The sequence below is a fragment of the Apostichopus japonicus genome, chromosome 2, assembly GCF_037975245.1.
Source record: "Apostichopus japonicus isolate 1M-3 chromosome 2, ASM3797524v1, whole genome shotgun sequence".
Taxonomy (NCBI): Eukaryota; Metazoa; Echinodermata; class Holothuroidea; order Aspidochirotida; family Stichopodidae; genus Apostichopus; species Apostichopus japonicus.
In genome coordinates, this window is record NC_092562.1 from 14,416,016 (window position 1) to 14,430,909 (window position 14,894).

Below are 14,894 nucleotides of genomic sequence, written 5' to 3' on the forward strand. Positions count from 1 at the left end.
CAGAAAACCAAATGGAGCATCTCCGGGTATGTTTACTCCCAAACCTAAAAGCCCTGAGTCACTTGTCAAGTGTGTGTAGGAGGACAAACCTGCAAAGAATTACAGCTTCTTTACATGAAAATGAAAAGGAGAAAACAAACAAGCAAAAGAAAGAAGAGGCAGTCACTTTGAATAACACTGTGAAAGGCTGATGAGCAAAAGGAAAACTGGCAAAAAGAAAGGAACTGGCATATGGAGGTTACAGCATACACGCAGTATAGCACTGTACAGTTTGTCATTAGTCAGGTGGAGTGAGCGAGGCTATATACTCCCCAACCGTCGTCCATGGTAACTGGCCCACCATAAACAGTATGTATATATATGTATTGGATGTATTTTAGATCCTCCTGCAAGCAGGTACTCGCGAAGAAGCCTCATTGGCTATATCAAAGCCGCAAGCTGACCGAAGCCAGTCTCTTACATTCATATTTAACGTCCATGATTATGAATTGTCAATTATCAACAACTCTGTAACTGGACGACAATCTTGGAGTGACTCGAACTGGGGACCTTATGATTGGAAGGCACATGCATACTTTGGAAGGCACATGCATACTATGACACATGCATACTGTGGTAATAACGTCCCCTTTCCTAAGGCCCTCTATACGCCGCTAGATTATTAACAAGCGAATTATGGTCACACCTCCAAATCTTTGAGGCCCCTGAACTTCCCTGAAGTATGCCCAGGCTAACCATTTCCCCTCTAACCCTACCCTCCTTCCTCCAATTGTATATATGTCTTCATCACACACACCATTCAAATGTGTTGGCAGGCTAACACGGTATTTGGACTGTTAAATCAATTGCATGGTCATATGCCATGGAAGATACCACGCCTTGTACACATCTGAGAATGCAAGTAAGGGTTTATGATATTCTTCTCCCTCTGAGAGGTAAAATACTGACCCCCGGGAGGCGTCTGTTTGGAACGCCATGTTAACATTTATTCAATAGTTTAGAGATATCTTCAATTTAATTCGACATGTATCTGCAATTAATTTCAGATATCTCGAATTAAATTGAAGATATCTCGAATTATTTCAGATATCTCCAATTCAATTTGAGATATCCTGCAGTAATTGCATTTTCGATATCTTGAATTTTCTTTAAGATATCAAACTGATTTTTTTAAGATATCAAGAAATAAATTAAAGATATGTAAAATGGAAAAACAATTTAGGATATCTCGAAGTGAATTCGAGATATCCAAAATTGAATTCGAGATATCAAGAAAAGAATTCGAGATATCCAAAATTGAATTCGAGATATTCAAAATTGAATTCGAGATATCAAGAATTCGAATTAGAGATATCAAGAATTCAAACTGTATAGCTTTAACAAGAAGAGCGAATCTAAATCGGCAAATACATTGCAGGAAAACGAGGCATTATCAAATTCGGTGGCTACTACTACTAGTACTAGATTGGTCTAGGCTACTAATACTAGGCTAGGCCTTATGGGTATAACCCTAACTAGTAGTTCTTCGATTCCATTCTACTTATACGTACCAACCTACATGCGTATTGCAGACTGGCACGGTAGCGGGTCTTTCATTCAGTGCCTCCATTTAATCAAAGCCCCATTTATTTAGATGGACCACATAAACTATCGATGGGCTAAGCAGATAAATAAATGGTTTTCCTGCCCTCCACCATGCATTAGCAAATTTTCTTGATTTTCTTTCTTATCCGTCACATTTCTAGAATTCCAGCTGATGAATTTCCTTTGATTTCCTTAAGGTTTCCGTAATTTCACCTATATCAACAAGTTTTTGAAATATACCTTCACTCATCTATTTTCCTCACAATCAGAAATTAATATCATTGAAAGTGAAAGTACTGCTAAGACTACTTATTCGCGTTAGTGCAATTAAGTAACCTTCGTAGCAGGTGTGGATATGTACATATTACATATGCAGCTAACCGGTGCAGTAGTAATATAAACGTCCGCCGTGCGGGCAAGCAGTTAAGAGGTCTTAAGAAGTCACATGTACCGGAAACTGAATTTCGGATATCTCGAATTCGAATTCTTGATATCTCTAATTCAATTTTGGATATCTCTAATTGTATTGCCGATATCTCTCATTCAATTTTGGATATCTCTAATTGTATTGCCGATATCTCTCATTCAATTTTGGATATCTCTAAATCGAATTCTTTATATCCCGAATGCAATTTCTGATATCTTAAATATGTATAAATAATTGATATCTGGAAATGAAATTAGAGATATATGAAAATAATTAGAGATATCCAAAAATTAATGAGAGATATCTGTAATTGTTGAATCAATGTTAAAATGGCGTTCCATTCGTCCGCGTTTCATAGCGGTTGGCGGATGAACGTCGAACGAAAGAACTATGCGGGTGTGAAACGCCGCGTTGAATATTTACAAATCAAGTAGTTATTGTAGTGCTCGTACGCGCTTCAATGTTGGCATTACTGGCCTGGTTAACGATACCTACATGACTGGACGTTGAAACTTAAAGTTTCATATAAGCTCTGTACATTTGCAGAGGCTAGCTGCGTAGCCAACTTATTCTGAGCCTGTCACGGCGCTCACAAGCGCCCTCACTTTGTAGGTACCTACATGACTTTACTCCCTGGTGTGTTGTCCGCGCAAAAAATAACACCATGAACAACCGAAAAGTTCTTCCTAACAATGCAAGCAGTCCACGTGTACGGTAGGCCATACGGGAAATAATTGCTGATTTAATGTCCGTATGAACTAAAAATATTACCGGTAATAATTCTATTTAATACCGGCATTAATTCTCAGCCAATCACCATGTAGCTTCATATGCGGTATTCAATAGAATTAATACCGGCATTAAATATAATTAATACCGGCATTAAATATAATTAATACCGGCATTAAATATAATTAATACCGGCGTTAAATAGACCAATCACATTAGCGAATTTTGAAGCTGTTATCATGCATGCTATGAGCGAGTGTTGCTGTAGCGTGAAAGCAGCGCAGTTATTTCTGCTGTATAAAGCAATGGCACGCATGATAGACAAAGTACAACAGGTGCGTGATTTTCGTCGAGAAGCGAAGAATACCTGTAGGTTATTGACAAATTTTGACTCCCAATCCCACACAATCCGATGTTTGTTCGCAATGCTTTGAACCGGTTTGTTAATCTTCGATGAGCATAACGCTATGCTGAGCTTCGAAGACTCCTGAATCCGGATTTATATGGTACATATACGATTTATGCGGTACATAATTCGGATTTATGCGGTACATAAATACGATTAATGTACCGCATAATAAGCATCGAGATGCGCTTATACCTGATTGGTCGATTTATGTCCGACATAATTCGTATTTACGTGGTACATAACTCGGATTTATGTCGGACATAATTCAGCAATTATGTCGGACATAACTCAGCAATTATTTCCCATGCGGCCTATACCATACACGTGCATTACAATACTGTCAATACTGCGTCTTTGCAGGCAAATACAGTTCTAGTTAAAAATAGTACCACTATGGTCAGAGCACTTGTGCCAGTCTGTGTGTATTTGCGGAAGTGATGAACAACCGAAAAGTTTTTCCTAACAATGCAAGCAGTCCACATGCACTACAATATAGTCAATACTGCATCATTGCAGGCAAATACAGTTCTAGTTAAAAATAGTACCACTATGAGTCAGTACTCGTCTCCCTCAAAGCCTCCTAGCCTTGATTACGCCTTCCTTGTGTGGAAAATAATGTCTTTATTTATTAGTCTTAACTCGAATGGATTCATATCCCAATTCATACTTGGTGAATTAAAGATATCAGTTAACAACGCTATAATGACAAAGCAAAAAATGTTTAACTATACAGACGTCATGATACTTGCGGTTACCTGTGCTCGTCACTTCCGCATATACACACAGACTGGCACAAGAGCTCTGACCACAGCGGCTTCAGCTGGAAGGGGGAGGGCTGTGTTGTTCCCCCTCCCGCAGATGGGTTAATTAACTCGCACGGCACTCTAGTAACCAGGGTTCCTAACCTAAGCCCCCCCCCCCCCCCCCCACACACACACACCCTCACATCATCACCCAGCTAATGAAGTCAAGCGGTTCTAGGGGGATTTCATTTAGTATCAAACTTTATTGATTTATCGTGAGTCTCATGCTGTAAGTTTTCTGTAATTTTGCTCTAGCGCCGATACAGATGCCCAATAGAGGGTTATATACCACACAAATTTGGGTTGTAAACTTCAACTTTATGAAGTTGCTGATTGGTTAAATTCACCCTTGCGTAACTAAGACGTCGTCTGCAGTCAGTTCCGCACTGATCAAGATCTGTACAACATATATTGTACAAAAACAATGACACTGAATTTAGCGAGTACGTACGTACACACACATTACTTTCATTTTCCATCATTGCTACAACTATGCTAAAGCGGAAACAGAAGGAAAACGTACTTATGTTTGAAGTAAACTTTCGAATTGGTATGACATGTATGACATGATTACTTTTATAACTTCGATGTTATGATGTTATTTTCTAAATAGCTTTTCTGTCTTCTATGAAACGTTAGAATTATCAAGCGTTTGTAACATTTCAAAATTAAGCTTAGCCTAGCCCTAGGCCTAACTGTTAGTGTTAGGCCTATTTAATTATTAGGGGTAGGACTGTAGGAGACAGAGTAATAGTTAGAACCTACGTTAGACATATGCTATGTCTAGTAAAAGCTTTTCCGAAAAGCCCTAACAACTTAGGTATATGTGCACATGGTGAGGCTATGTTTTGACCTAGTTGACTGCAAATTCTGGACATCTTAGGATAAAGGCCAGCTTAAGCTTGCAGTGCAATTGTTCATTCAATTGTAAACATGCACAATTAGAAACTTCTGAGGCCAAAGTTATGTCTAGAGCCTATATATCCAGAACAGTACAAGCGGTAGGGCAAGGCCTAGTTTGAAAATATTTGTAATGATAAGGAACTTCTCTGAGCAATTGTGTAAATGCAAAGCAATATGAAAAAAATGTCCAGTCTTCACAGACAAACTGACCAATTTGAGAGTATAACTTGAGGTGTGTTAGTAGGTTAGATTTGGCCTCTCCTTTGCTTGATGGTATCACAGGACTGTTTCGAAGAGATCATAACCTAGGTCTGTTGTCACATTTTAAACCAATACTAATAATTAAATATGACCTAATTATGATATTCATGCAAATTATTCTATTCCTTGGAAGAATGGCATTTGTAAGAAAAAACAAGAAAGCAATTTTATGACAAATTGTTATCACTTTGAACACTTTGTGATTGCAAATTAATTGAGACAATCTCCATTTTAATGTGGATGCAGGTTTTAACCCAATAATTCTCTTTGAGTTAAATCATTGACCTGATCTGTCATGTGTGTATGTCATATATGATGAAAAATATGTTGAAAATTAATAATGCATATTTATGATTTGTTACAAAATTTGAGAAGAACTATAAAATCTCAGTGTGTTTGCCAAATTTTAACTTTGACCTTTCCAGCTTAATTACTGCCCTAAAAGCTCAGTGAAAATAACACTGTTCTATGCAATTTTCATATTAATAATCATTATTTATATTGAGTTATCTGTCGTTAAACATTTTGAGCTGAATAAAATTCGCTAGATTTTTTAACGAGTCCGTAGATTCTACAAATTTCAATCAAACTTTGCAAGCATCAATGCACCAATCAAATCTCTGTTTTTTTACAACCGTTAGGCCTGTGTGCAAGCCTATGTTAGGTCCATATTTGAATAGTATCTTTCTTTCAGTCTTACTGATGTAGCTTGCAAAATTGTTTGATTTCCTTTCATTGCAAGGAATTAACAGGTGTTTTCAGACGTTTCCTCTGTGAAATTGGGTAAAATAGTGGACGATAGGCGTATATACAGTGGGTTACATTTGTGCAATGAACATGCTGATATGGGCGGTTGCATAAGGGCAACAGAAAATAAATTTCTTTCCTTCGATTGCGACAGCTTTTCTCCATTAAACCCACCTGGTCAGAGTGCATTTAGAATAAGAAACATTGAATCTGCTTCGGAAGTTTGTTTTCCGAAATTCATCAGCAAACATAGATTGAGACTTTACTAAGCAAGAAGAAACAAGTAAAAAAAAAGAAGAATAAAAATAGTGAAAATCAGACATGAGCAACTTGAACAATATACAGTATTTTATTGACCTGCATAAGTATTGGCAGAATCTCTAATTGTACAGCTGTAAATATTTTCATTTTCTAAAAACTACAAAAGTATGTTAAATTTTGCTTCTATTAAAAAGTCAAATTCAACTTAAATATCCTTTTGAAACTGAATGCATCTTAATAGGAATTACGACGCTTTTAACGAAAGTTGGAACTGATACCTAATTTGCATACGTAATTCAGAACAGGAAACATGAAGGGGAAAAAAATCCTTGAAGTTGTCTATGTGCAGCTCTAACATTGATCTTTCCTGCTTGCTTCAAGTTCACTGTTGTCACAAGACTTAATAGCTTCAAGTGAAGTTATCTTGAAAATGGTATGTAGGAGTTGAATAAACCTTTCACCTGGCTGTCTATAGACGGATTTCTCCTTTTACCGGCCAGAAGATAACATTCCTTTTTTCTATGATTTAATTGTAAGTTACAATACTGTAGTTGTTAAGATTGGACCATAATATAGAGCAGGAACAGGGAATGATTGCATGAGTAGAGGAATCCAGAGGCATGAATGTCATATTAGCGTCTAGAGGCATACGTACATGTCTACGTCGCATACAAACATACATGTATCCTGGTGTTGTAACTATGGGCTAGTACTGGGTGTACCCGAAATCCCATGTGGGTGCGTATTCGGAATTGATGTAATCAAAAGTTGTTGTTATAGATACATGAACTCAAGTTTGAAATATCATGATCATGTCCACTTCTGTTGCTAGATCATTGCCAGCAGATCAAATAACAATGACCACCTGATGAAGCCATGCATGTGCAGCCAAACAGTATAGGCTTACTGTATGTACTTACAAAATTGCTACTAAATGACTAATGTAAATGTAATGTACCGTTAATGTTCAGGAAGATCAAAGATTCATCCAGAGTTGGGAATAAACATCATAATACTCATATACTTACTGACTGATGTATAATGTGTTTATAGTTACTTGTGCTACAAACATAATAATATATATCTACATTAGTATAAATGTTTCAATTGGTGAAGTAGGATCTGTTGTTGCCCCTGAAAGTAGAGTTCAAATCATATATCCTGTTCATTGTGTTGTAACCACAGTAATACAATAGAACTGAATTGCATACTTCACAATACAGGCTAGCATTTTTGTGAAGTACTTAGACTGCATAAAAGGGGATTTTTGGTAGAAAAACTCCAAACCAAAAGCCTGGAATTTAATAATGTGTGTCTTTTTTTTGGCTATGTACATTTTCGTGCAAAATAATTACAGGTGGCTTATAAGGTACTGTAGTGTGGAACAGATTTACCCAATAAGCTTGCTATGTCATGCACTATATATAGGCTAATGTACTTCAATCGAATCAGGAACTAAATTTATAAAGGGAATTTGTACATATTTATTGCAGATGATATAGTCAACATAAATACAAAGCAGTGGTCATTAAATTACTGCATGTGAGTGGTTGATCTGTATTGGTGGAATCATGGTATTGGCCATCAATACATTTGTTGTGATATCGTCTGTTAATTCGTTGATACACAAACTTCTCTACAATGCAGTCAGCATTTGGTGTATGGGGATATATAGTCACCACAGTGGCTTGTACTGGGAAGAGGGGTCAATAGCCAAGCTTGGGTGTGAGTGACCTTATTATCTGTGTGAGTGAAATATTTAAAATAATTTAGTAAAATTGTTGACAATATCCTTGACTGCGACCCAAGTATAGATCTGTGTACTAAGTAATAACAGCTTCTTTGAGTAATTAATAATCAACAATTTTCTCAAACCCACCAATTATTAAGATATATAATCAGACCTGTCAACCTGTTTGACCCCAAAATAGGGAGAATAAAATTTTTCAGGGCCAAAAAATAGGGAGAACAAGGGGAAATTAGGGAGGTTGGTAATTTTCAACTGAAATGATATAAATACTCCTAAATAAGTATAGTCTACTTATGCAATACAGTGAGAGAATCATCCAATCAGTGTTTCTTGTTGTAGTTTACCGCAGCTCGCTTCGCTTTCTACAGGGTTTCTTTAGTAGGCTTTCATTTGGAACAATGAACAGTGGACTCTGGGTACTGTGACTTCATGGCTAGTATGCTAGATATAGTCCCACCAAGCTTGAGACTAGTGACCGACTGTCTGTCTTGTTCTTGCGAACTACACTGAATAGCCTTTCCTGTTCAGCATTACTGTGGGGAATTACATAGGACTAATCGTTGGCTATTTTCAGAATTGTCGCAAGTGATGAAACATTAAAAAACCGGGAGAATAGAATATGAAACCGGGAGATTCGAGTAAAAACCGGGAGTCTCCCGGTAAAACCGAGAGAGTTGACGGGTCTGTATAATTGATGAAACTGAGACACCATTTTCCTACAAATTCTGGGTTGAAATGAGTGAGTCAGTAATGAATTTGATTCAGTTGTCAAATGTTTTGTTGCCAAGACACCAAGTATGTTCATATTAATATTAATGCTACAAGCAAACATTTGGAAAACATCTTCTCTTTCCTTTTTTCTTTCACTTCTGTGTCATTAGTTGAAATTAAACTTGACTGAAATCAAGGTTAACTAATGAAAAAGATTAATGTAGTCTTGTATCACTGTCACATAATCTCACAATATTGATCCGAATCAACTCAAAATTCTGCTTTCTGTATTAAGAGCAAAGAGACCACAAAACACTGTAGTGCACACAATGTGATCACTTTGGCTTAATTATGTCTGCTCACACATCTATGGCTTTAAATTTGATATTCACGTTCGATCCTATATGTACACATTTACAGTATGCATGTTACATCACAATTGACATACACATACACATACATTGACAACAGTGTTCAGCTTAAAAGTGAATGTCACACAGCATTTATCTGAACGTGCATTTGGCACTACGTTAACTTGTTTCCTTGCAGAAACGTTATTTAAGGCACATCCAGGAAGTTTGTGATAACAGTATCACAGAGCAGTGCAGAGCATTAATGTTTTCAATAATAGTTATTTGCAGCTTTACAGTACTTTCCATGTATTAATTTATTAGGAGTGTTATTAGGAGTGTAATTAGGAGTGTTAGCTCAAGTGGTTAAAGCCGGTGCCTCTCAATCATAAGGTCCAGAGTCACTCCTAGATTAATGTATGTCGTCCAGTTACAGAGTTGTTGACAATTCATAATCATGGACGTTAAATATGAGTCTAAGAGACTGACTTTGGTCAGCTTGCGGCTTTGATAAGCCAATGAGGCTTCTTCGCGAGTTCCTGCTTGCAGGAGGATCTAAATTACATACAAATACATACATACATAATTAATTGTTACAGTATGTAGTATGTAACAGTGTCGATGACATTTGAAAAGTATATCAACCAGAAAAATTAAAATAAACAAAGGAAGAGGACAACTCTATACAGTAGTTTTAGTTTTACTCTCGCTGTGTAGATTTGCTCATGAAATACTGCTTTTTTCCCCGTAAAATCAATCAATTGTAATAGATGATTTACAAGTCTTTTGGTTGTATCAGCTGGGAATAATTTAGATTTAACTTTTGTGTTGCAGTTTTGAAAGCTCTGCATTTTTTCTGTACAAACAAGATACTATGGTTCCTGCATGTGTAACAAAATGCTATACATCTTTGGTCTTGTATAGCAACCTGACAATTTTGCATTTAACATATATTGCGATTCGATACGGGATAAATTGTTCCCTATCGCTGTTTTTACGCCACGCAAACTAAAGAAATCTAGACTATGGCTGTCTTTAAAATCGAACGTTTGCTTCAACCAGCAGAACGATGGGTACATCTCACATTTCCCTTTACAGAAATATGGTCACCTTTAATGTCATTCATTATGTAGGAAATGCACTATTTCCATGTATTTCATGTGGATTCTATATCTTCATGATATAGTGTGTTACTTGTAACTTTGTGTCACTATGAGTAAAATTCAAACCACCATGTAAATATATAAAGTGCTAAGTGCTACTTGTTTATGATCTAGACATTGCTATTTACAGTTTCATCCTCCATCCAATGTGTGATTTCAATGATGGTTCCAGGCCTAATTAAATGTTGTCAGAATGGGATAACGGCAAATTGTTCTCTCCTTAGGAAGTTGATCCTGCTAAAAATTTCTGTTAAAAGCATTTCTACCTCTAAATAAAACTTCAAATTTGTAAGTTGTGTGAAAATTAGCAGCATGTAATTATTTTGCATGTTTACAGTAACTTCAAGCTGTGGTCATTACCATCTGAGACTGCATAAGACATGCTTGTATTACAAATTATATCCCACCTTCCCTCCTTCCTTCCTATTATCCTTCCCCCCCTTCATATCCTCCTCCCAGTCAACCACCCTCAACCTCGCCCTCCCCTCCCACACTATACAGAACATTCCAGCCATCACACTTTGTTTGCAACTGCTTGTATGCACTAGTCATTAGTGCTGTTATAGGTATAACCAGCTTGCATAGCCTGCCATATAGCTAGCATCCTCCATATATTTCCTGCCCTAGCTGTGAAGCCCTAATATAGAAATTGGAAAAGCAAAGGGGAAGTTGTGAAATCACCACATGGAGGCATTGTGACATCACACATTAGGTGGTATATATGACATACAACTTGTACTTCATAAGCCCAGGAGCATGTGCTTGTTGCTCATTACCTTAAAAGCTACTGTCAAATAAAGTTAATGTACAGTATGATGGGTCCAGGAATTCATGGGTTTATATCTCCTTAAGATTTGCAACAGACCTGTTAAGCCATGTAAGAAGTCCAATTTAAGGGTGGGGGTTGGGGAAGGGGCCACAATCAAAGCCAAGGGCAAGATAACTTATAATTGTGAGGTTTTTTACAAATGGTAGTTGCACAAATGAGGGAGATGGGAGGGGGAACAGTGGTCTATATGCCCCTCCATGCCCCAGCATGGCTATTGGCCAGGCTAATGCTACAACCGATTAATCCCTGTAGTAGATTCATAGTTTCATATTAATTGTTTGTCATCACACCAAACGGCTGAACCTCCCAGCCTACGCTATGGTGATATACGTCACCAGGCTTCATTCATTCTTGTATATATCTCACACTTGCCTTACAGTTATCCTATTGAATAGATGTGTGCATAAACCGGCTACCTCAGTGTTATTGTATTTTCTTGTGGTTCTAGAGTCACCACAATCCCAAAATAGAATTTGGATAAATAATGGCTACAAAAAACACATGGAAGGTAAAAACTGAGTCTCATGTCCCTGTTTTTAACCATAGTACACATATCTGTGATTTACTGATTGATTCTTATCATGATATTTTAGTGTACAATGTAGAAATATTCACTCTCTATTACTATACATGTGTACAAGAAACTACTCCAGATATTGAGCTACTAATGGATTAAGTAAGATTTTAATTATGTGGTACTTAAAATACAGTTAACATTGAAACAACCATTTGATAAATTAGGAACAAGATTTTGAGAAAGTGGGGATAACAACTCTCTTTACATACTATAAATTAATAGTCATATTGTCTGTCATATTGTGTTACAATCAGGATTGAGAGAAGAGTACGGTCAAAGCATCATGTCACATGGCTCGCAGTAATCTTGGCTATAGACGTTTGAATGTAAAAGAATATATACAGACAGAGCTATGATATAAGTAGTTCTATATTGAAGTGATGGTATACCATTAGTGACTAAAGGTCTTAAAAATTATATGTTTACTGGAATAGATGCTATATACCAGCTGGAAAAATGCAACAAACTGTGTTTGCAGACATTTATTTGAATCTGTCGGTTTATGCGTTTTTATCATACATGTTTGATTGATCGTTTCTACTGTAGTTTGTTTCATCAATTTCTAAATAAAGTGACATCAGATAGTGGCAGGGCAATCGTGGCAAACTTCACAAAATCGAACACTTATCAATGTAGACAGTAATGAAACACTGACCATTTATTAATAAAATATATTTTAAGGGTCATCAAGATTATGTTTACATGTCGATGATATTGTCCAAAGAGAATCCATCTTGCTTACGATCGATACTTAATCACATGTATTTAAATGAGCCTGATAGCCTGTTATCACTGCTAAGATGGCCAAGACTCTAAATTTTTTATGTTTAGAAAACCTACTGTACATTATGGATCAGACCTCCCTTTTATGAATTCTTTTTTGGCTTATTAAAACAAAAATCAATATTCTTATGTTATTTGAGTGGTGTAGTGTATTGTATTATATGTCACTCTTTGCAGTTGCTGGAGTAATATTACACTTTCCAACATTCAAAGTTAAGTGCTATCCGTGTTGATTTCAAACTATGTATGTATGGATTGGCTACACAGTATGGTAGGAATTTTCTCTTTCATATACGTTGAAAATTGAAGTGGTATGATATGTGGTTTGTGGTATGTTATGTGGTATGTGGTATGTTATGTGGTATTTGGTATGTTATGTGGTATTTTGGAAGTTATGTGGTATTTGGTATGTTATGTGGTATTTGGTATCTTATGTGGTATTTGGTATGTTATGTGGTATGTTATGTGGTATTTGGTATGTTATGTGGTATGTTGTGTTTGGTATGTTATGTGGTATTTTGTATGTTATGTGGTATTTGGTATGTTATGTGGTATTTGGTATGTTATGTGGTATTTGGTATGTTATTTGGTATGTTATGTGGTATTTGATATGTTAAGTGGTATTTGGTATGTTATGTGGCATTTGGTATGTTATGCGTTAGTTTGAGGTTAGACAGCTCATATTATGCAGACTTCAGGGAATAATTTAGTGTTCATATTTTGTGTAGTGCCAGGTAATTTTCAAGGTTCTGATCTTTGTGTGTTATAAAGTACTATATGATGTATCCAAAAAAAAGGTATACATCTTTGGACTTGTACAGCTGTACTTTATCATTTTGCATCGCATTTTGTGATTTGATAACTGGATAAATTATTTTTTCGTTTTTGGTGTACACAAGTACAAGTACAAGTTAAGGCTGCCAGGATTGACTATATAATAATCCTGCACTATATATATCAATACAAGATTTCCAAAATGCCTGAGAACGATTACTACTGTATAACAGAAAGTTGCAAACACATTATTTTTGTAAGTTATGAATACTGTATATATATTGTCAGCCAGTAATGCAAGTACTGCGCTACATATATACACATCTCACATTTATATCAGTAGTGTCTTGTTATTATTTGCCTACTGTATATTTCCTTTTCATTTAAGGTGGATTATATTGTGAAGTGGTATTTAAATACCAGCAGGAGGTGGCTTTGTATTTGACAGCTATTGATCAATATGGCTGTTACTTGTATAATTTTATGCTTTTAAGTTAGAATTGCCTTACAGCATCTGATTGAATATCTGTAGTGTCTTGTTATTTTTTGCCTATATTTTCTTTTCATTGAATTATATTGTGAAGTGGTATGCACCAGCAGGAGGCTATTGTATTTTCCAGCTCTTCGTCAATATGGCTGTTAATTACTAGCAGTAAATTGTATAATTTTATGCTAAAGTTAGAATTGCCTACAGCATCTGATTGAATATCTGTAGTGTCTTGTTATTTTTTGCCTATATTTTCTTTTCATTTAAGGTGAATTATATTGTGAAGTGGTATGCACCAGCAGGAGGCTATTGTATTTTCCAGCTCTTCGTCAATATGGCTGTTAATTACTAGCAGTAAATTGTATAATTTTATGCTAAAGTTAGAATTGCCTTACAGCATCTGATTGAATATCTGTAGTGTCTTGTTACTCTTTGCCTATATTTCCTTTTATTTAAGGTGATTATATTGTGAATAGGTATCCACCAGCAGGAGGCTATTGTATTTTCCAGCTATTGGTCAATATGCAGTGTAGGACTTTCACGGTCGTCCGGTCGTCCGTGACGACTAGAAATTACGTCGGACTACCAAATCTTTCAAAATGTTGTGTGCTTGGTAGTCCTTCGGACGACCAAAAAAAAAGGAAGTCTTTGAAGAATTATTGAGCCTAATTATATTTCATTAAAAACGAAAGTCAATTTAATTAAATAGTTTCTGAATAACACCCAAACCAAACATGAATTATTTAAAAACATGCGCGAAATATTAACTTTACAACATCGTTAGAAAAAAATCTTTTTGAGTCTCTAATGACGTACCCAGAAAACAAATGAGACTTGTGGCTAAATGTCAGTGCAATGCAATTTGTACGGTGTTGTAACAACAGTCGATCAGACACTGACAGTCTATAGGCCGAATGAAAATGCATTGCTGGACAATGGGGGAAATCTAGCCTATACTGCTGAATTTGTGACGCAGTTATAAGATATCCATGGAATATTTTCAGTATTGCTGTTATCTTCGACCACATGGTTGCCTAACAGCACACCAAGTCAATTGGGAAAATATAGCCTATACCGCTGAATTTGTGACGCAGTTATAAGGTATCCATGGAATACAGTAATGTTATTAGCGAAAAAAATACTGACAACTTTTTTAATTCAAATTGTCACGAAACGGAAACTGAGGAAAATTTTAAAATGACAAGTTACTATATTACGTGATAAAATAAAAGGAGATTAAATCTGTTTTACAATCTTTAAAAAGTTACAACAAAACTGTCGATATTATGAAACAAACTACGTTCGGCAAAGCCCCATTTCTAGACTGCCTTAAAATGAACAGCGTG

At 36.1% G+C, this 14,894-nt stretch overlaps 1 protein-coding gene across 3 annotated transcripts in view; it reads left to right on the top strand.

Annotated features, from left to right (window-relative positions):
• The first annotated feature begins 4,351 nt into the window (after positions 1-4,351).
• LOC139979210 (uncharacterized) overlaps positions 4,352-14,894 on the top strand; it is a 54,694-nt gene continuing 44,151 nt past the window's right edge. For 2 of the 3 annotated variants that reach the window (XM_071989970.1, XM_071989990.1), the window contains exon 1: positions 4,352-4,502. The gene's annotated coding sequence lies outside the window, so the exon portion shown is untranslated. Of the gene's footprint in view, positions 4,512-14,894 lie in introns of all 3 variants that reach the window. The other variant, XM_071989972.1, reaches the window with a different exon arrangement.